The sequence below is a fragment of the Taeniopygia guttata genome, chromosome 2 (genome assembly GCF_048771995.1).
Source record: "Taeniopygia guttata chromosome 2, bTaeGut7.mat, whole genome shotgun sequence".
NCBI lineage: Eukaryota > Metazoa > Chordata > Aves > Passeriformes > Estrildidae > Taeniopygia > Taeniopygia guttata.
In genome coordinates, this window is record NC_133026.1 from 142,446,709 (window position 1) to 142,468,576 (window position 21,868).

The window sequence follows — 21,868 nt, forward strand, 5'->3', positions numbered from 1 at the left end:
TCAGTTATACATGGGAACAAGCAAAGTAGCCATAGGAAGAAATTTCAAAACCATCATTGCAATACAATTGCCTTTCAGCTGACAAATCCACATCTCCCCACACAGACGCAGGAAATCTAAACTGAATCAATTAACTGCTTCCATAAGCAATCCTTACACAATGCTCTCTCTTGTCTGTATGATCTTCATTTATGTAAAAGGTCAGCAATTTTATCTTTGAAATGAAGCCTCATGAAGTCTAGTGGTTACTTATTTCACTTCCACCTCTGAAGGGAACAGTTTCAAGTAACCGTATGTCTCAGCACATAAAAAGGTGCAAATACAACAAGAAATGAACTGCCTTTTCATGCCCAGAATGCACTTTGCCTAAGAATTTTCACTTTCAAGGACACTAAACAAGAAGGTTCTGTTTAAACAACAACAAAAAAGCACACAAAAAAATAAAAAAAACACTCATAAAACAACATAAAACTCTGCTATGATGGTATTTCTTATTAATTCTTACAGCTTTTTTTTTTTTTTTTTTTTTTCCCCAGAATAACAGCGCTGGAATTCAGAAGACTGTCTGGTTTTTGGCTTTGTTTTTATTCAGTAGAGGGTCAAACTGATTTGTACATCAGAGGCTGAAACAAACACCTCTGTGGTGCAACACAAAAAGGCAAGAAATCCATTTCCCTGAGGATGTTACCCTCAAGACTGCTGTAATAAAAACGAGAATGAGCCATCATCCAGTGCCACACCTGACTAGGAGAATACACAATTAGATATAACTTTTGAAGTTAATCAACTGCTACAGCCACTAGACACAGAAACGGGGCTTTCCAGTCATCTAATTTACAACTAGGGCTCCTAGGAACTCATCTATTACCTTGTGTAGTACACCAGAAAAAGTTACTCATGCTAACACTCCATTTAATTTAATCATCTAGTACTGAAGGAGAACCAGAATTGCCTCATGGCTGAATTGAAGAGTCTTTTGAACTATGCCAGTTAAACAGAATTTGCTCACAGAACTGCCTCCTGCTACTGGGGAACATTTAAGCCCTGTAGTCTGAAGTAAAAAGTGCTTTTAAAAATGTATCTAGGACAGTGTTCTGCTGCACTTTTTTATATATAAAGTGATTACCAATATAATTTTTTTTTTTTTTTGCCTGGTGGACACCAATTTCAGGTAAAGCATTTGCTGATGGAATCAGCCTCTCAGATAAACGTATTAACTGCCTACAGGGTCAAGCTTTAGGTTTTGGTGTGGGTGGCAGACAGAAGGCCTGTTTTGCAAGGCATGCTATTTTTGCAGCTACAGCCACACCAAACTGAACGCACTCAAATCTCACAAGCTAAGCTGTCCCAGACCCAGTCACACTATTTGCTCAGGGACCACCTGGGAATCCCAAGTGCTGTAGATATAAGCTAGAGAATCAGTCCAACACTTAGTAATCAAGACCACAAACCATACCACATTTCCACTGAACAGGAGTAGAAGAATAAAAATATATCCTCCCATACAAACATTATTACAGAAAACTAGTTTTATACACTTGATGATTGTACATAAGTACAATCTCTACGTTTCAAAGATATTTAGTTCCCAATTTTTCCTACAGTCTTGAAATTATTTCATGTAGTAGAAAAAAAATTGGCAGGTTTGGACAGTCAGATACCACTCCCCAAATGCAGCATCAGAACTTTAGGTTAGTGTAGAGAAGGCAAACAACAGCCTTTCCCATGACACACAAATTAGTCAATACTTGTTTATGTACTAGAATCAAAAATTCTTTTTCTAGGTGCTAAAAAAGCAATCCTAAAGCAACACTCAAAGCTAATAAGTCTGGAACCAAAAATACTTTTACAAATCAATTACATGAACAGTATGTAATTGATTGTCAAGAGTTACATTGCCAGAGTTAACAAGAATGAAATTACTAAACATTTCATCAGTATCACCATATTCAAGAGCAACAGTAAATGAAGAGGTCAGCATAACCAGACAACAAAGGTTATAACAACAGATTTAAGTTCATAAACCATATAAACATAATAAACAGTGTCAGCCCTTACCTCACAACCATGACTGTCCTACAACTATCCTGAAATTCAAATGATCATGAGTGAAAGGCCAAAGAATGAATAATTTTTGCTACACCTTTCAATTATGCTTTGCCTGTAACTAGTTTCATTATTTCCACAGTGAAGGTATTCTCTGTACTTCAGGCTTTCACGTGACAGGGAGCACAAAATGCCATTTCTAAAACGCAGAATGCAATTAAAACCACAGGGGATGGGGAACACAGGAGAAAGTGCTGCAGCTAAAAATACTTTCAGCTTTACCTACTCAATTCTAAAACTGCTCATTGTTTGTCATTGGTTTCTGTTAAGCTCTGCTGTTTATATGATTGCAGTACATGTATCCCCAGTAAGCACTGGAACTGCAAATGTAAAACAGTGCCTATGTAAGAGCCTATTACTCTCAGCAAATTTTAGACAGTTGGAAACACTCTGCCAGCTGCAGCAGCCAACTTGTGGCACTTGAGAGAACATTCCTGAATCACAGACAGGGGAAACTGAGGTGATTTTATAAGAGATCCTTAAATTAAAGGCAATCAAGTAAGTCCCTGTCTTTGTAAACATGAAGAGAAATGCAGATTTCTCTACATTGGGTAGAGCTATTAAATTTTCCATTATAACAAGGAATAAAATACTGATAATGCTAAGTACAGTTTATGTGGTCGAAGATTAATAATAAAGGAACACTTAAGAGGTGTGCAAGAGGACCATCCATCTACTTAAAAGTGCTCTTGATATATCCAAACAAATGGGAGTAAAAAAGACATTGAATGGTACAAGTGGCCAACATTAACAGCTGGAAAATTATTTGAAATAATTCTTACCCTGCCTAACTGCTGCACGTATTTCAGGTGCCACAGCTAGTAAGCAGTGCCAATGCTTCAGGGTCCAATCCAAGCAGAGGTGCCTTCATATCCCCAGTCCCCCCACTCTCATCACCTCTGAAGCTATGTTGACAGACTGGAGGGATTCAGTTGGAGCAAAATGACTACCAGGATGACTCTCTGCATCCTGGTTCTAAGCAAAGGAGCTGGCACTGACATTCAAGCCTTGTGTGGATTCAGCACATATATTCACATGAGCTGCATGCCTTGCCTGTAGCACATTTGCTTGACAGCTGATAATCCATGAGATGCAATTTGACAACACTCAAAATATTTCAGCTTTGAAGATGTATTTTCAAACATTTTCAGGATGAACGCGTCTCATTAAATTGATTTGTAATGTACTTCAGGGTAGTTAACATTACTTTAACGAACAGGAGTCATTCTTCTCAACTGATGCCCATCTACATCAACAACAGAAACTCTTGGTACGATTAACTACAACAAGCCTGTAGGTAGGACAGGCAAAGGTGACAACCTTGACTTACACTAGTGCCATCATTTCCTAAAAACCATCAACCAAATGAGCTACAACAGCCACCCACAAACCTGCTTTAAAAACAAATCTAACTCCTTGCACACAAGCTTTAATTTTGCCTGTCTCCACTACGTCAAGATATGCATTGGTTCCGTCTATGCCCCCAGCTGGCAGGCAGGAACAAGAAAAAGGGGACTGCAGGCTGTTTGTGCGTTTGCATTCTCCGAGATACACAGTGAGAGAAAAAAAATCTGCATTTATGTTCACCATGCCAAAGCAGCTGCAGAAATCCAAAGTGGCCCCTACATATGCTTTTCCAAATGACAGACATTTTCTCTTACTGTATTACTCAATAATTCAGTAGTTTGCAATACAAATATCCCCCACCCTTCTGTCTCTTTACAGTATTAATTCCAAGTGTTTAGTAAATACTGGTAGAGGTCTGGTGACAGACACCTTAAGGTGCCCTCATGAGTGTCTATAAACTCCTGCATTCAATTAATTTAACAATTAATTCTTTTGGAAATATATATAACTACTGAGAGACACAATAAAAATTGATTCCTTTTTTCTCTTTATCAAGGTAGAGGATAGTTGTGTGTGCAAGAAAAGAACTGGCTGACACCAGGTTTCCACAGCCAGTGCAGGGAAGGTTTCACAGGAAGAGGCAGAGACTTTCAGAAGACAAACTCTTCTATAATCTGTCCCCTCAGGTGGCCCCAGCTGAACTTCAAACAAGGAAGAAAATCTAGAGCACCTGATGACAAATGGAAGTTGTGTAACAGATGGGATCAAATTCATTCCTTACTTCCACATAATCACAGTACTTCTTGACTGGGATATTTTAAAACAATCCTGGGATCACTTCTTTCCACAGCCCCTGCTCAGACAGCTAATATATGCAATAACAAATCTGACAGTCTGACTGGGATAAAAAGCTATCTTCTCTCCTACTCAAAGCTTCTGTTTCAACAATAGAATACTCTCTGTATGCCAGGCAAGAAACAATCCAACTTCATGTAACAGCAGCATCTTATTCATGTGGTTTAGGATTTTGCTGTTAAGCTTGCCACACAGAACCAAAGACAAACTCTGCTAAATATTACACCTTGATAAACAAAGATTTTTGTAAGGGGGAAGCTTTTAAGTTTGAATCCATGTTCCAACCTTCACAACAGTAATCTCAGGCTATTTACTGCCCAACACCCGAATCTGCCACAACCTACAACAGAAAATGCTGATTAACTAAAAGCTGTATTTAAAGTCCAAGCAGAGGATAAAGAATGAAAATTCTATGTCAATGAGGGGAGAGAGAATTTGAGCAAAGGAGACTTTGCAATTTTTACCACTAGAAACAGTAATAAGGAAGAACCCAGATTATCAGATCAATCTAGAAAATGTTTTAGTGGTCTGAAGATTAACATACATGCTAATGTACACTTGTATTTCCATATTATGTTACCAGAAACTCAGAATGACAGATTTTAACTGTTAGTAAGACTCCACTATCACAGCAGTATGACAGCTGTCACACTGTTGCTGACATTTGAATCCAGGATGCTGATGCTATGGAACAGATAGAGAAAAAAAACTTCAAAAACCTTCCTAACACACAGTCCCTTGATTTCTTCGGGGTCTCAAATGTTTCTGTGAAGAAACTTCTTGTATTTTTTTACCAAGTGAGATATGACACCAGATTAATAAGTAACAAAAAATTAAGTTGCAGGCGTCCTTATTATTGAATTACATGGGAGAAAATTACAATGGAATTAAAATTTTATTTTATAGGTTATATAATGAATAGGTTAGAAACAACACTCTCTTGTTGCAGACTCCAAATTCACCTTAACCCCACCTGGAATTACAGCCCCAGCATCACAGTGCTGCACACAAACCTGCAGGATACACCCTAACCATGACAAATTTGCGATGATCGCTGTATTCCGCTTAACCCGCTGCATGTTCAGCCACACTCCGAAGGACTGCAGATGTCCCTTCAGGAGCTCTCCGCCTCCCGTTATCCATTAACACTGTCACTCCATCCCGCATCCCGCGGCACTACCGACATCCCGGGGAGCCGCCCGCACTCGCACCGGGCGCAAACCAGACCCCGCTCCCGCGACGCGGGGAAGGAGCCGCCGGGGAAGCGCAGGGCAGGGCGGCCGGTCCCCGGTGACCCGCCTGGCTCCCGGCGAGGCAGCAGCGGCCGCCGCTTCCCCCGCGCCCAGGGGCCGCTCCTCGGCGTGCGGGGGAAGCGGCGGCGGGACGGGAGAAGTTGCGAAGCGCTGAGGGAGCGGCGAGAGCAACAGCTGGAGCCGGGCGGGGAGCGGGGCCCCGCGGGAACGGGGCGGGGGTCGCGCCGCCGGCGCCCGGGGAACGCGAGGGATGCAGCGGCGAGCGCCCCGCCCGGCGCCTCCCGCCCTGCCGGCACTCACCGAGCCGCCCCGCGCGCGGCGATGCGGGACCGGGATCCGGAGCGGGACCGGGATCGGGAGCGGAGCCGGGATCGGGATCGGAGTCGGGATCGGGAGCGGAGCCGGGATCGGGAGCGGAGCCGCCGCTTCCCCCGCTCGGCCTGAGCAGCGACGGAGCGGCGCGCGCGGGCGGCGGGAGCGCGCCGGGAGCGCGCGCGGGCGGCGGGAGCGCGCGCGGGGAGGGGGGAGCGGGGGGAGGGGGGGGAGCGGCCGCACAGCACTGCGGGCACCGGCCGTGCGGGCGGGCGTGCGCTGACCCGGATGTACCGGGGGGGGGCGGCCAGCAGCAGGTGACTGCGCAAGCGCGCCCGGCCGCCAGCGCACTGCGCATGCACCTGCTTCGACTCCCAGTGTCTCGGGCACGGGCGGGGGAGCGAAAGAGAGGCGGGCGGGCGAGGCGGCGAGCGGGGCAGCCCCTTAAAGGGGCCGCGGTGTTGCCGCAGCCCCCGGGAACAGCTGAGGAACAGCTCAGGAGCAGCTCAGGAACAGCTCAGGAACAGCTGAGGAACAGCTCAGGAGCAGCTCAGGAGCAGCTCAGTCAGCATCACTGACCCGCCCTTGAGCCAGGTGTGCGGTTCTGGTGCTTTTTTACAGCCTCCATCGGGGGTCTGAAGTGCCTGCAGTTGGCAAAGCCAGGTTGGGCAGGGTGCTCCTTACCTGGGAAAAGCGAGGCTTCTGCCTTAAAGTCCTTCAGAAATGTCTTCCCAGGTGGATCAAAGCACAGGTAAATAAATAACTATTTGAAAAAATGTGGCAAGTTCCATCCCTCAGTGAGCACTGCCAGAATCCCATACCATTGCACTCAGGCTGATCCTGGAATGCTTTCCATCTCCATCTCCTCGGAAACACAAAAGATGTGCAAAGTGTATTTAAAAATCACAAAAAGCCCCACATGGGGTTATGGGGTTATTTACCCTGGAGAAAATGAGCCTCAGGGGGTACCTTATGGCTCTGTACAGCTCCCTGAGAGGAGGCTGTAGCCAGGTGGGGTCGGTCTCTTCTCCCAAGTGACAGAGAGACAGGAGAAGATGAAATGCCCTGAAGTTGCACCAGGGAAGGTTTAGATTGGAAATTAGGAAAAAAAATCCTCTTGGAAAGGGTTGTCAAGCGTTGGAACAGGCTGGCCATAAAAGTGGTGGAGTCACCATCACTGGAGGAGTTTAATATACATGTAAATGTGGCACCTGGGGTTGTGGTTTAGTGGTGACTTTGCCATGGGTTTATGAAAGGGATCAATGATCTGAAAGGTCTTCTCCAGCATAAATGATTCTAAATTACTTCAAACACAAAAACACATTTTAAGAACATCCCATGGACTTAATTATGGGCTTTCTGTGCAGGGCCAGGATTTGGACTCAATCTTCCTTGTGTGTCTCTTCCAACTCAGCATATTCTGTGATTCGCTGATTTTATGACGGTTTCACCTTCCATGTCACACCCAGGATTTTTGTATCTTCACACAGGGACAAAGCACACCCTGAACTGCTTCTCCTGCTGTGGATAAATTTGCCAAAGCAGAGGGATTGCACAAATACCTTGTTTCAGGGCTTGCTGCTTTAGTAAAATTCCACATAGACCAACTTAGAAAGAAAACAATTTAAAGTTCTTCTGTTTTAGTTTTGCTTTTGTTTTGATTTTTTTTGTTGTTGTTGTTGTTGTTTTTTTTTCCTTAAAGTAACCTGGAATCTGGCCTTCACACTGAGCTGTTCTGACACCAAGGGAAATTCACAGCTCGTTCACTGAGGCAACACTGGGAGGGTTCAGAGACAGAGCAGGACAGCCAGGCAGTACAAAACCTGCACCCTCGAATAGTAAAACATCATCATTACAGCCCTAATCAAAGGGTATTTCTCAATCTGAAAGAGACAAACTTCACAGTCCAACCACTTCTACGAGTTCCTCTTCAGAAGCCTGATAGCAGTTTGTTAAGTGTCAAATATTAGTGAATATCAGGTACACCCAAGCCCACCAAGAAAGCAGAAAATGGAAAATAGATCAGAGATTTATTTATACGTCGAAGTATTTCTCTTTTTATTATCAAACCTACACATGTGTTGACTTAATCTGATAAACTTAGTTTGTCTTTAACTTATTATGATTCAAGATACATGGATTGACTATGATAACTTTAAAGTATTCTAGCTAAAAGAGTATCCTGGGATATGAAGGATATATTTTGCAGCTAACTATATTGTGCATATATATAGTTAGCTGCAAAACCTGTTTGGTGAACTCAAAGGAAATCACCACACTTGAGTTTTGGTCCTTGGGTAGCAGTCAGGCAAGACCAGGGCTGGTGCACCACACACCTGCCCACTGCTCTCACCTAAGCAGGGAAAAGGGAGTGCTCAGACAAGCTCTGGAGGCTCTGAGAGGTTTGTACAGACTAGAGCAAACAGAGAAGATGTCAAAGAAGATATCAAGATTTTCACAGAAGCACCTTCAGCAGAATTATGGAAGTTCCAGCTCTGCCTGTGTGTTATTTGTGTAAGTGGCTGAACAAATGCTTGATGTGACTTTTCACTTCTGCCACAGAAAGGATTTCTTTGCAGTGGACACAAATTTTGAGGTGTGAATCAATGCACGCTCCTTCCTGAGATGAGGCAGTTTATCACCACATCCTCATCTTCTTTAAAATCTACAGGGCTTTATAAGTCTGCTTGCAGGAGGTGATCCAGGTTCCACTGAACTGAATTCAGGGGAAGCAGGATTGTGCTCTGAGTTAATGCTGGACTCATTACCATATGGGCTTAATAGAAACCAGGGGTCTCACCTGTCATACTATAGAACTTTGTCCTACACAGAACTGAAGATCTACACACAACCAGCCTCAGGGATGAACAGTTGTTGTTGCTCATAACATTATAAAGCACTCAGGGCTTGACAGAGTGGGGTTAGACAAAGAAAATTTCCTACTGAAACCATGAGCAGGTTTATCATAATAAATAGTCTTTAGTGTTCTCCAAAATTGTAAGATACCTTTGATTTGGATCTCACATCTTTCACAAGTACATGGATACCCAGACGTTGAGAATCACTGATTCGTTAACAGCAGTTGCACACTAAGACATCCACATCTCACATAATAATTGAAGCATAAAAAATTATTGAACACTGTGGAAAATGCTGCATGACTAAAAAACCCAGCAATTTTCTATTAGTTCTGCCTTCACTTTTAATTTCTTAATTGCTTCTTCTGAATGCAGAATTATTTTACCAGGCTATCACTGCAATAAATACTAAAACTCTCCCCAAAAAAAACAAACCCCCAAAATAACAACAATAAAACAGAATTAAAGAGTATATTTTTCAGTTAGTATCATAGAATAAAAGAGTGGTAACAGAACATAATTGTTCCTATGCTGCTAAATGCCTGAAGATTTTGTTAGTTAGTGCCAGGTAGGTATATCTGACAGGAAAGAAAAAGGTAGAGGATTTTCATTAAGAAGGGATCAATAAGCTTTAAATGTACTCTTGGATGTATATGTATTGCATATATATGTTCATATACCAGTGACAAAAGATGACTTGACTTTATATATGGATGGCCAGATGGATAAATAAAGCCACAGGAGCAAAGCTGCCCTTAGGTGCCATGCACTGTTGGAATACTTGGGTTGCTTTTCAGCCTAATGGTAGCTAGGGGAGAGAGTCCAAAGGGAAGGAGAAGTGACCATCAGCCTGTGCCATGTGGACTCAGCAGGGACAATAGAGCACCCTGACCACCAACAGCAACCACGTTTGCTCTGGGGGGCAGGACAGCAACAGCTCTTCCATTACATGGATGAAAACAGATAATAAACATCCTATGGAAAAAGATTGCTCTTTTAAAGAAATGGCTAAAGAGATGAAGTTTCTTATGGAAAATGTCAAGAATTGAAGAAATGCAGCTTTGCAGGGTTTCCTTGTTACACTGTTGTGGCTCATAGCACCTTTCAGTTCAGACAAAACTAATGTCACGTTTTGCCCTCCCCTGCCCAGATTTCCCCACATTCTCAAGTGCCACTGTAGTAGACAAGAGAGTGCAGAGGCAGTCACATTTATACCACAGAGTCCTCTAGGGCTTTCATTTAGATAGTACAAATCCTCTGATATGAATGTCGCTCTTCAGAATATAAACAGTTGTAACAAAATGTGAACCATCTACATAAATTTCCAGAAATGCAGACAAAACAAAAAGCCAAGGTCAAATCACTTCATAAGGATCCCTGAAGTGCTTCCAGATACTGTCATACCAAACAGTTTGAATGTTTTATACTTGCATGGAGACAGGCATTCACAATCTCAGAATGCCTTCCTCCCACCCACACCCCACCCCAAAAAAAAAAAAAAAACAAACCCAGATAATTTTGATATTTAGGTGGCAAGTGGGAAGACTGAGATGTGTCTGGAGTTCAATCTTTTTACCCTGACAGACCTGGTGAAATCCTGTCATCTCCCCAGTCACTTCACGTGACTAATTGCATCAGTCATCTCCTCTTCTGCCATTACAAAGTCCAAGATTATTTCAGAGTTTGCTCATCTGGTGATGCAGTTGATCCTGACAAGTGATCAGCATGGCCCCTTCATGTGGGGAGCCTCAGCTAAAACACACAGCATGCTCTCAACTAATGAACACTTCTTTAAGTCAAATATCACAAGAAGGTTCAGTGCCATGTCAGTTGGACTGTGATCAAGAATAATGGAGATTTTACAAAATAAAGCTCTTTTTTTTTCACATTTTCACATTTTGCTGCCTTACCTTAAAAATATAGCTCATCTATATGACAGACAGGGAAGAAAAAGGAAGAAAGAGAAAATGTCAGGTGTTAAGCCTGCATTAGAAGAAGATTACAGACCAGTAAGCATAGAGGAAGGTGGAAAGAGGAACTGCAGCTATTTTAATCATGTTTTATCTCTACTGGAAAATAGAAAGATAAATTAGAGTAGTAGACCTGCTACAGAATAGAGCAGAACACAGTGTTAGACTCTGAGATCTTTAAGCTGCTTATAAAAGTTTGTGAAATACAGAATTTCTTCAGTGATCGTTGCATGGACTCCATTGCACGGAGAAGTGCTTTGAGTAGTTGCAGTGGTGAACCTGTGCTGGTAGCAAACTGGCAAGGGAAGAGGCCTGCTAAGCAACTGAGATAATCCAGCATCACCAAGTTTAGGAGGTCATGGCCACAGACTGCGCTTCTGAACTTTGGGCACTCAGTGGAGGAAAAGCCCAGATGCACCTGTGTGTCTGTGCTTGGGGTACTGGAAAAGCTGTGATCACCTCAGCAGGTGCTGGGCCATCACCTTTGCTCATTTGAGAGGTGCCTTTCTCCAGCAAAACTCCTAAATGTCATTGTAAACTCCTAAATACCGCTGTATTTGTTCACTGTGAGTAGCAGTCAGTGCCTTTAAGTGAGGGCTTCACCAAGTCAGAGGAGGCTGCAAATCGGGTGATCTAGAGTGGCAGAGTTTCACTTGACCTCCCATTAGCCCCACTCAAGCCAGTTTATTAAACAAAGTAAACCCCCAGGACCACAGGAGGAAATAAAACATTTATATCTGAACTGGAACTTTCTCACAAACATTATACATTCTTTTTCTTCTCTTCCCCACAGAATTTTTCAGATAGCAGCATAATAGTATTCCAGTTAATGGACAGAATCAATGTTTCAGAGAACAGGGAAGACAATGTCCCAGACAGTTACACTGTCTCATGACTCTCTGGAAGAGAACCCAGCTTTTTGTTTTGGTTTCATTTGGGTGTTTTTGACACAGTTGCGCTGCCCTGATGGAAACAAATATTCATTGATTTCACAGAGATTTCTGCCTACCTCAGGAGCATGAGACTGGTATTTTACTTTTACTTTGATCACATCCTTTGTCATGATGTAATCATTGCAGGGTTTTCGTTTATTAGTGGGTTAGTTTTGGTTTTGTTTTGTTTTTGGTTGTGGTTTTTTTTTTCCCCAAAGTGCTTAATTTATTTGTTATTAGAAGCCCTCAAAACAGCATTTGGCTTCTAAGTGATTTTTGGGCTGTGTCTACATGTTACCAAGGGACATTGTCAAGAGACCATTTCACTTTGCCTCATCTGTTTCCTCTGCTACAGCTGTTCTTAGTTTCCCTTCACATCACAGGGGAAGTTGCTATCTTCTGTGGTGGAAATAGGTAACTGAATGAAAGTACCTCAGGGAAGGCCTCTGCAGAGCATCAATCTCAGGGGACAATTGCAAAATTCAGTGAATAAACATGGACTTCATGGAACAACAGTGTTAGGCACCTCTGAGCAAGAGAGGAGCAAGGACAGCATCTTGCATCCCACAGGATGTGCTCCTTGAGCTCCAGCAGTGCAACCACGAGCTGAAGGTGCTCAGCACCTCCCCGGAATGAAGTGTCACTGTTGTCGCTGTTCTGTCTTTGCACCACTGTTTCAGTTTGGAAAGACCTGATTGTTTGGCCCCATCTGAAAACTAGAATTCTATTTAGTAAATCAAAACCTCAACTGGTTCTGCTGCATTCACTTGAACTTCTATAAACTAAATTTATCTTTGTTTGTGATCTAAGTGATATTGAGTACAAGGCTACTGAATAATGAGAGAAAAAATAGACTATGATTTAGTTATTAGCTCACCAACTGTATCTACCTCTTTAAAATTACACTGTTTTGATGCAGTCATCTGTTGTATACCTTTATACTGCTGCCTTCTTGCAATGCCATCAATATGCTCCAAAGAGCAGCAGACATTAAAATCATTTTAGTGTATCAAATTGCTGAATTAAGAACTTTGAAGAAACCCTTTCCTCATCAGTAGACACATTTTCTTGTAGGTTCTCCCATGACCTCATATGCAGTGGTTAGGTAGCACTCTTTTCCTGTGGGATAAGAAATTCCCAGTCACCCATCACCTTCATGGTAGGCATGTTTGGGTTATGAAGCAGAATCTTTGAGCACAATCATTTTAAGATGCCTAGGTAGCTCAAGGGACAGAAAAAGAGTCCTTACTGATCCCACAGGTACAAGTCCCTCTGGCTGCAAGGAAGAGTTTGCTAGCAGAGGAAATGGAAAGCCAGGATTTTCCTGTGCTGTAATCTGTGAGACACAGACTGGGTGCAGATGAACACTTCCATGAAACAAAGCATTTAGGCAGGCACTTAAACACTTCCTCTGCTGAGGAACTGTAACACTGCACACCAGACATCTTTCTCTTCCTTTTTCCTGAGCAGGAATATGGCACCTAGGGCTAAATATAGTACCAGATACAGCTGTTTAATATTCAGTCAGCAAGAAAAGAGAGTAAAGCTGGTATTGCACATTGTAATTGCTTACACTTATTCTGAGTTTTCCCAATTGATTAAAAGATAATATTTTTTATGTCCAGCTGATAAACCCCACGCATGAGCTGGAAAACATTCTGTGCCTGTTTATTGCAATCTGGATCCAGTCCCATCTGAGACATCTGGGTTCCTGGAGTCACAGCTTAGGTACCTATTATGTTAATGATCAGACTAGACAGCTTTTCCCCATGACCACACCGCCTCTGCAGGATTGCATCACAAACCAGCGGGACCTTTTAAATACATGCTTATATTCTCCTGATTCTAAATTACTTCTGTCTCAGGTAGCGAATAAGCTAAAAACCTGAAAAAAGCAAAATAGTCTTCTCTTGTGAGGCTGTAACTCTGAAGCTTAGACCTTATTTCTGACCTCAGACTTCTCGTATGACATTAAGCAAGAAGGCTACGAAGCCTGGCAGTGGTACCTCCCATTCTGAAAACTTCTAAGTGCCTGAAATGATGCCATTAAACTTCAATAATTTCATGCGCAAAAAGCTAAATTGGAAATATCTGTACAATGCTTTAAAAAACCACTGGTGCAATTCCTGCTCTTAGCAGCTTGCAGACTAAGTTGTAGATGAGAGGAAAACACAAGTGCTGAGATCTGCTGTACACATTGGCTTTCTACAACCAAGCTAATCCTAAACCAACAAACCTGGGCACAAAAGTTGGAGCAGCACAGTGTCTCTCGTCTGTGTCATGCAGTAAGGCTGATCACTCCGAGTTGTTTTGCAGCTTGTCTGTGAGCCCTTGGCCTGTGCCAGGTAGCCATTCTTTCTCTCCCAGGACACACAGCCTGCACTCCCCTGGAAATCAGGTTTGTGGTGCTGAACACCCAACAGCACGTGTACACTGCCCAGTCAACCTGCGTGGGTCATATCCTGCCTGGCTGGCAAGATGTAAGAAAGAGACTGGGGGAGCTGAAATGGAAGCACTGGGAACATAGCAGGGAAGGAGGGAACTGGAAACAGGGAGGAGCCCAGAAGTTCTGCACTGAAAGAGATCCAGTGGGAAATGCAGGGCACACAGAATGCAAATCAGGAGAAAATTACAATTCATTAGTTACACTGTTCACAGGACTCTATTTTTCAATTATATTTTCTACTCTTCTAAAAAAAGGACTAATAGTACCTGCTCCTTCATGCTCCCATTCTGTTGCCATTATTATTTTAATCTTAATTTTTTATCAGTTGAATTTTACTTTAAAAGGCTAGGGGCAGATGCAGACAATACAACATTTCTGTGGTTTGCTGAAAGAAGACCAGCTTAAGCAGGGATGTGAGAGGGCCTGGGGAACCATGTGAGAGCAAGGAGAGGCATAAGGGCAGTGAGCCAGTCATAAGTGTGCATGCTTCTAAGTGGTTTTAATGGGGTCACTTCTGTCCTAAGGCAGAGCACGCTGCTGCTCGGATGACAGACTCTGCCCCTGAGCTTGTGAAAGGTTTTGCAGCTGAGTGTGACAAGCTTGGGTTTAGTGCAGAGGGGGCTGCACTCAGGACTTGAATGTGGCCAGATGGCAAAGAGGGGCACGTGTGCCCACTGGAAGACTGAATGGCTACCAAGAAATAAGGCAGACAGTAGGAGACCACGGTGGAGAAAAAGACCTCATGTCATATTGAGATTTGGACAAAGGTTTCAGATTAAGTGGATGGTTTGGGAAAGGCTGCAAAGGGACAACATTACAATATAATGGCTGTCAGTGAGAAGGAATGGCTGCAGGTTTATTCTGTGATAAACATTTAAATTGTTCAGTGCAGAATGTTTTAAAACCTTCCTCATCCTCATTAGTACAGCTAATCACCCAGTGATTCTGTTTTCTCTTTTCCATGTCATCTTCTTCTGTTGTTGCAGAGAAATAGAAAATATACTTTTAAATTAAGATATTGTAGTTGGGTAGACAATAAACAACATGGTGTGGTCCAAACACATAGCAGTTTAGAACTCTCCTCATTTAGAGCCTTTCTTACAAAAGTGTTTATCCAATACTGTTCCCTCTATGCTCCTGTCCATCCCTGCCATGAGAATATCGCAAGCAGATGTAGGAGGATTTTGTTGGAATTAATCACTGATCAAAAAGCACACACATACATATATCCACCCAGAGCTTTAGGATAAAAGAAGTAAAAATATTGGTCATATGAGTTTCTCCCTCAGAAAGAAAAAAATACAGGTATTTACTGATCAAAAAAGGAAGGGTTTTTCTTTAATTTTTGTTTGTTTGTTTGCTTTTGCTAATCTTTAGAAATGCTTAATACATTGCTTGTGGGCTTCATGTTTCACTTTAATGCAGTGTTAACCCTTGAAATTCATTAATTGACTTTATGTTGCATTAAATGCTGCAATCAATTCAGTCTCAATATTCTACACTTTTATCTCTGCTATAAAAAAAAAGCTCTATTAGCTTTACTTGGCTCAAAACCAATACAGTGAACTACCCTTAATTATTAATAATCTGTTTCCCCTTCAATAAAACTTTTTGGACCTTTACTACAGTAGGATGATATATTTATTTGGTGTGTAGGGTTCAGAGCAATAGAGTGCACTCTCTCTGGGAAAGAATCCAAAAATAACTATCTACTTGATATCAACCCAAGGGATTTCCTAAGGGAATGGGAGTATCATTTCAGGGCAGATCATCAGTGGTTTAGGGGATTTAGACAAATTTGTGTCTGGGGAACAGATGCCTCAGGGTTTGTAAATGTGTGAGAGAACCTTTCCCCCCTTGGTCACCAGTTCAGGTCCATCCAGCACAGCAGCGACTGGAAGCTATTAAACATCTAATGAGCTTCTGGGGCCTCCTGAAACAGGGAGTGGGATTCCTAAGAGACACTTGCTAACATCTTGGAGCCGCTCCTACCCAAGCTGCAGCCTCAACAGCAATACATAGACACAGAAACTGGGAATAAGCATGATGGAGTGAAGAATATTTCATCTGCTAAATGCAGTAAGCAGGCTGCTTCTGGGCTGGCAATCCAGCTTTCGATTTACTGCTGGCACTTTCTTGTTCTTTAAAAGAAAGAAAATTATTATAAAGCACTGTGTTATGTAACCTTTCCTCACAAATGCCATCAGAAGGGCCCAGAAGCTTTAGAAACCCACACTTGCAATGTCTCAGGCCTTGGAGAAGATAAAGGAGTAAAGAAAGATTTGTTTTCATACTTAGAGGCCCGTGTTGGGAGTCCTGGGACTCTTGAACTGCTACAAGCTGCACATCCAGCTTTTGGGCAGGTCTGCTAGGAGAAAGAGGAGACAAATGCTGAGCATTACAACCACAAACCACAGCTGTTGATGGGAATTGGCAGGAGACCAGGGAATGCCGGGAAGCATAGATGGCCTGCAGCAGAAGGTAGGGCTGAGCAGGGCTCTCTGGCACTTGAAGCTTTTTTATTCATCTCCTGGTGCTTTTCCATCCTGGCATCTGGTTTCCGTGACAGCGCAAGGGAGGGACAGTATGGTGCAATTTTATGGTATGTTCTCCGGGCTGTGTTGGCACTTCCTCGGGTGAACACGCCTTGCCTCAGGCTCAGCCTCGCCGGGCCCTGGGTTCAGATCATTTGCAGGGTTTAGTTTGCTGATAGCTCCGTCCAGTTGTCTCCGTATTTCATTTGAGGAGGAGGGGGTCAAGACCTGCCAACTGTCCCCCTGCTCCCTCAGAGCAGAGTCCTGGTGAGGGCAGAGATCAGCTGTGGCAAAGCCCTGTCCATCAGCAGAGCTGCCACCAGGAGAGCATGTGATGGGGCTCAGTGGTCCAGCTGGAGCCAGGCTTTGTGCCACAAGACCTTGGATGTACCCTGGTGCTCTCATTTCCTTGCACCCTTTTGTGGGGTTTCAGGGGTCTCTTTATCCGCTCATATGTTACATGACTAAACTGTACCCAAATTCAAATATGGGCTTCTGAATAGTGCAGTAATTTAGGTTGCAAAGAGCATGCAAGTTTAAATGTCTGAAAAAGGAGGAGATAAAAAAAAAAGAGAAAGGTTTCTGTAACGGGATCTGCTGCTCACCCGTTTTTGTTACCAGCATGTGCAAATCTTGCTATTCCGGTCCATTATATTCAACAATCTTACACTCAGTGGCAGGTGAAATGTCATACCTCGGGGTAAACTTTCACTGCAGTAGGCAGAGAATTTGTCCTTTAAACACCCTTAGTATTAATGGGACATTGATACAGCAATTTAAACTCCAAGAGATACAAATGTCTCATGAGGGACCATTTTCAAATGTGTTGACATTTTGATTCACAAAATAAGATACTTTTAGAAACAAATGCAAATTCATTTCATTCTAGATTTGAGGTCAGCTGGATACTGGAAAAGAAATGTGCAATGAATGTTTAGTATGCTCCTCAACTATCTTTTAATCACTGTACACTCAAGGGATAAAAATGACATCAGAGAGAGTAAAGACAATTTCTAAAGTTCTCTGTATTAACGAGTGTACATTCTCATGGGGCTGGAACCTAAATTCACCTACTGCACTTGCAATATTAGTGAATAGGGCAAAAGGAGGCTCTGGAACAAGGGACCAAATTTCAGTGACCTCTGAAAATATGTCTTTCACACCATCTGATATTCTTTCATCTCCAAAGGGCTCTGATCCTGCCGAGACCCACTGGGGAAATTGCCAGTGCTTTATTTATGTCAGTGAAATTCACAGGATTGGAGCCCAGCAAAATAGTGCAGGAAAGAAAACAAAACAAAGGAAAAACATACCAAGAGGGGGTAGCTTAATTTGTTCACAGGCCAATGCTCTGCCTGCTCTTCCAGCTCAGAAACTATTCAGCACATATGAGAAGGATGATCTAAACAAATATTTAGAACACACCCACAACTGGCCGACAGAGAGTGAGTAGGTCAAACCTTGAGGGAACACAGCAAAGCCTGAATGTTGGTTTGGGCTCTGCAGGCATCCTGCAGAAGAGGGTAAAGCAGATATGGAGCAACTTTGGAGGAAGACCAGCTTGGCAAGTTGTTGGGTCTGAGTTGGGTGTGAACTCCCACCACCTGCCCTTGGACCATGGCTTGAGGGGCACTGCCATGGCTGCAGGCAGGGCAATGGGGGCAGGAACATGGCTCACCTCCCTCCTGTCTCCCTGGAATTGAGCAGGTGGTGCAGCTCCCATCAGAGGAGGGTGAAAAGGGACCTGCTCCCTAGGCTGAACCCCAGCAGGCAGGACCAGCAGGGGCTGGCTCGGGCTTCCCTCAGAAGCAAGGATACCTCTAACTGCCCTGCAAAGCTCTCCCAGCAGCAGGGCTGGTGAGAGGCTGAGGCATGATGGACACATGGGTAGTAGTGTGGGTGGGGTGTGTGCTATTATTCCACAGGGGATTTCACAGGAAGCCCATGGCTCCTGAGCATCCCCTGTTGCAGAAACCCCAGCTGGTGAATGTCACCTGATGGGGAACATGAGGACTCAGATCATCTCATGCATGAGGAACTAGGGGAGGAGAACAAACGCAGGGGAAGTTCCTCACCAAAGTCCCCCTGCAGAGCAGCCTCTGCTCTTCCCCTTCCCCAGCAGGGCTGGTGCAGACAGGGTTGCAGTTCTGGGAGCCACTGTCCAGGGGAAGTTACACCAATTTGGGCACTGACTGAGAACACAACTTCCCTTGCAGACACTTGTATAGCAGTGCCCAATAGAGCTGAGAGGAAGAGGAAAAGCCCAGACACTGTGCAACATGCACATAACTATATTCAAGTCTATGAAAACTTCCCAGGAACCAAACCCATGCAACACTGGGCAATGTGCTGATAGGGCATGATCTGTTTGGTGACCTTGGATCAGATGGTCCTCTCCAAGGGCTCTGGATAAGGGCTCCAGCCTGCCAGCAGGCTCAGCGGGCACCCAAGGTTATCAGGATCAGTCCTTTTCTACGTGCTCACTTGAACATAGCACTGTCCTTCTGGGCCCCTGCTCTCCATTCTTGCTTCCTCAAACTGACTGGTGTCTGCAGGCGTCTGCAGGAGGAAGAATTTACTGCTCCTGTGCCAGCTATGTGATCTCCTGGGACCCTGTGCAAAAGCACGTGAGGTGACACAGTCCCCACACAGGTGGCCTTTTCCCACGGAACAAAAGTTCTGAGTACATCCACCAAGTGCTTCTCACATCAGGTAGTTTAATTTTTTAAAAAAAGATGGCAGAGCAAACAGAACCTCAACAAGTTGAAAAGATTTTTTTTTTTTTTTTTTTTTTAATGAATACCAACTTTAGGTCCTGGGTGCATTTATACTTCAATGCATAAATGTATTTTAGAGGTGCTGTGATTCATGTCATGTCCAGGCATACACACCTATGAATGGGTGCAAGTGGACCTAAGGCACGTTTTGGTCATAAATGCAAACATATGTTACATATCATAACATATAGCAACCCCAGTAACCAGGAGCTGTAGATCCTTGGCACAAGAAGTCCTGGTATGAGATTTCCAACTTGGAGGCACTCCTAAAACCATCTCCTTTCAAAACAGTAATCCTGGGAAAGAAACATGGTCCCAGTCCTTAAATAGAGATGGGAATGACTTCTTCATTCAGATATGAGGGATTGCTGTAGGCCATTACCAGTGATGTCTGTGATACTCAGAGGGCACTGACAAAAGAACACTAACATGTTCAGTAAATATTCCTTAATCCTTCAATGTAGGCAGGATGCCTGACAGACCCACTAAAGCACAGAAGATGGTATTTGGTCATCAGCAAGTCCTTCAGTGAGAGTTAGGACTCACAGGCAGGAGCACCTGCCCTCCTCAGTTCTGGGATTGCCAGAAGAGTCCTGGGAATCGGGCTCCTAGTTTTTATCTATGAGTTTTGTTGACTGATCCAGATAAACCACCATGGAAGCCCAAATCATCCCTAGAGCTTGCAGACCACAGAGGTACTCCCCATCATACTCTGTCCCTGTGTCTCTGTCAGGACACGGGGTTGGTGGAACATAAATCATCCATCACATAACTCCATGATGCCAGCAGCTGTCCACTGCCAGGAGCGCGCTGCTGGATGAGGCCTGCAGAGACAGCTTCCAGTTGTCCTTCCATGGGATAGTTCAGAGGAGGTGCAGCCCAGGGAAACAAGCCAACTCCAGGTCTTCTGTGGCTTTTCCCGTTTGGGGCCGGTCCCTGTCCCTTGCCTGGAGCAGCCTGGGCACTTCACAAACCTCTACTACAACCCCTGCCAGAGGTTTCTGGGCAGCAACGTGCCTGACGCAGTCCAGCCCTCCCTGGTTTTGCTCTGTGCATGCTCTGGTTGGGAGCATGGTGCAAAGAGTGAATCCAGCCCTGCCACCCAGGGGGAAGCTCAGCAGCCATCCCTGGCCACTGAGAGCCAAACCAGAGCCCTCTCTGGTGCTGTTATGGGAGGGAGGTCACCAGTTTCACCGCACTGGAGCAACGCCAGCCCTTTGAGTAAACTTTTCAAAGCTGCACTAAGGCATTGTTTAATTTTGATTTCCAAGTGACCTCTGATTCCTCTGGATATGCTAGGGGTGGAAGAACATTCTCTCCCAGGAGTATGACTAAAGCAGTGGGCACAGGGCCTAGCATGGCAGTTCCCAGGGAAGCAGGGGAAGAGGTGAAGGCTCCTGCTGTTCTCCCTCCCTCAAACACATCACCCCACCAGTCTGCTCCACACTTTAGCTCACACCAATAAACCTGTTTGTATTGGTCATGCTGCGAATGAAAACAACGCCAGGGTGTGAAATAAAAAATTGTCTGCAAAGAACCAAACCACCCGAGAGTTATTCTAGTGAGGTAAATAATTCAGCAACTGGTTTTTACTGCAGCCCTGTTAACAGAAACACAATTACAGAAGAGGAAAGTAAACCACAGCTGGGAAGAGAAAACAAGTGTCTTGGGGGCTCCTATCTCACCGAGGAAATGGTGGGTGGATCTGGGCCCCAGCATGGGACTCAGGCCACATCCAGGGCTCTGAAAACAAGTGACCCTAGCACGATGCATCCAAAGCTGCACTCACAGCAGTTGAGCAAAGACATGAAAGGAGTGTGGTAAAAATGCTCTGGCTGTTGCTAACACTTCACAGTGCTGAAAGTAGCACTCAGTGTTGGCACAAGGTTAGTGGTATCTGCACAGCTTTCTGCTAACTGGTGACTGAGCCCTGCAGGGAAGCTAAGCTGCAAGGACAGGAGTGGGACAAGGCGAAGTAAGTGTGAGCTGCAAACCTCTGCTTCTTGCTCAGCATCAGATGAATGTTAATTCTCTGCTGGCTTGCACAGACACAGACAGGCCTGTTCCTACTAATTTTAGCCCTTACCTAATTTAAAACTACAGACATGTTATTTTCATCATGGTATTTTTTCCTCTTTTTAACAGGTTTAAGCTGCCAGATGCACTCCTTGTGGTTGAGAAATTGGTGCTGTCCAAGGAAAGGTGAGAAACCTTTTGTTAAAAATAAAAGGCAGACAGAACAAAATTGCACATTAAAACTTGGAGCTATCACAAGTGCCACCTCAGCTGCCTGTGCTTTGCTGAGCCTCTGGCTGGCTGCACTGTGGTCTGGAGATGCACCTTCCTGAAACCTCAGAAGTCCCAGCCCAGCACGCCTGGCTGTCTCCCAGCTGTGCACACACAGAGGTTGTGCTGTGCCCCATCATGAGCACACACATAAAACCACCTTCACTCTCTGCCTTCACTCCCTCCACCCAT

At 44.1% G+C, this 21,868-nt stretch overlaps 1 protein-coding gene across 7 annotated transcripts in view; it reads right to left on the bottom strand.

The window, feature by feature from the left end:
• The window catches only part of CYRIB (CYFIP related Rac1 interactor B), a 95,960-nt gene that overhangs the window by 68,854 nt on the left and 5,238 nt on the right, over positions 1-21,868 (bottom strand). For 4 of the 7 annotated variants that reach the window (XM_030266700.4, XM_012572124.5, XM_012572126.5 and 1 more), the window contains exon 1: positions 5,862-6,006. The exons of the other annotated variants lie outside the window; for them this stretch is intronic. The gene's annotated coding sequence lies outside the window, so the exon portion shown is untranslated. Of the gene's footprint in view, positions 1-5,861; positions 6,007-21,868 lie in introns of those variants that run through there. 7 annotated transcript variants of the gene reach the window in all.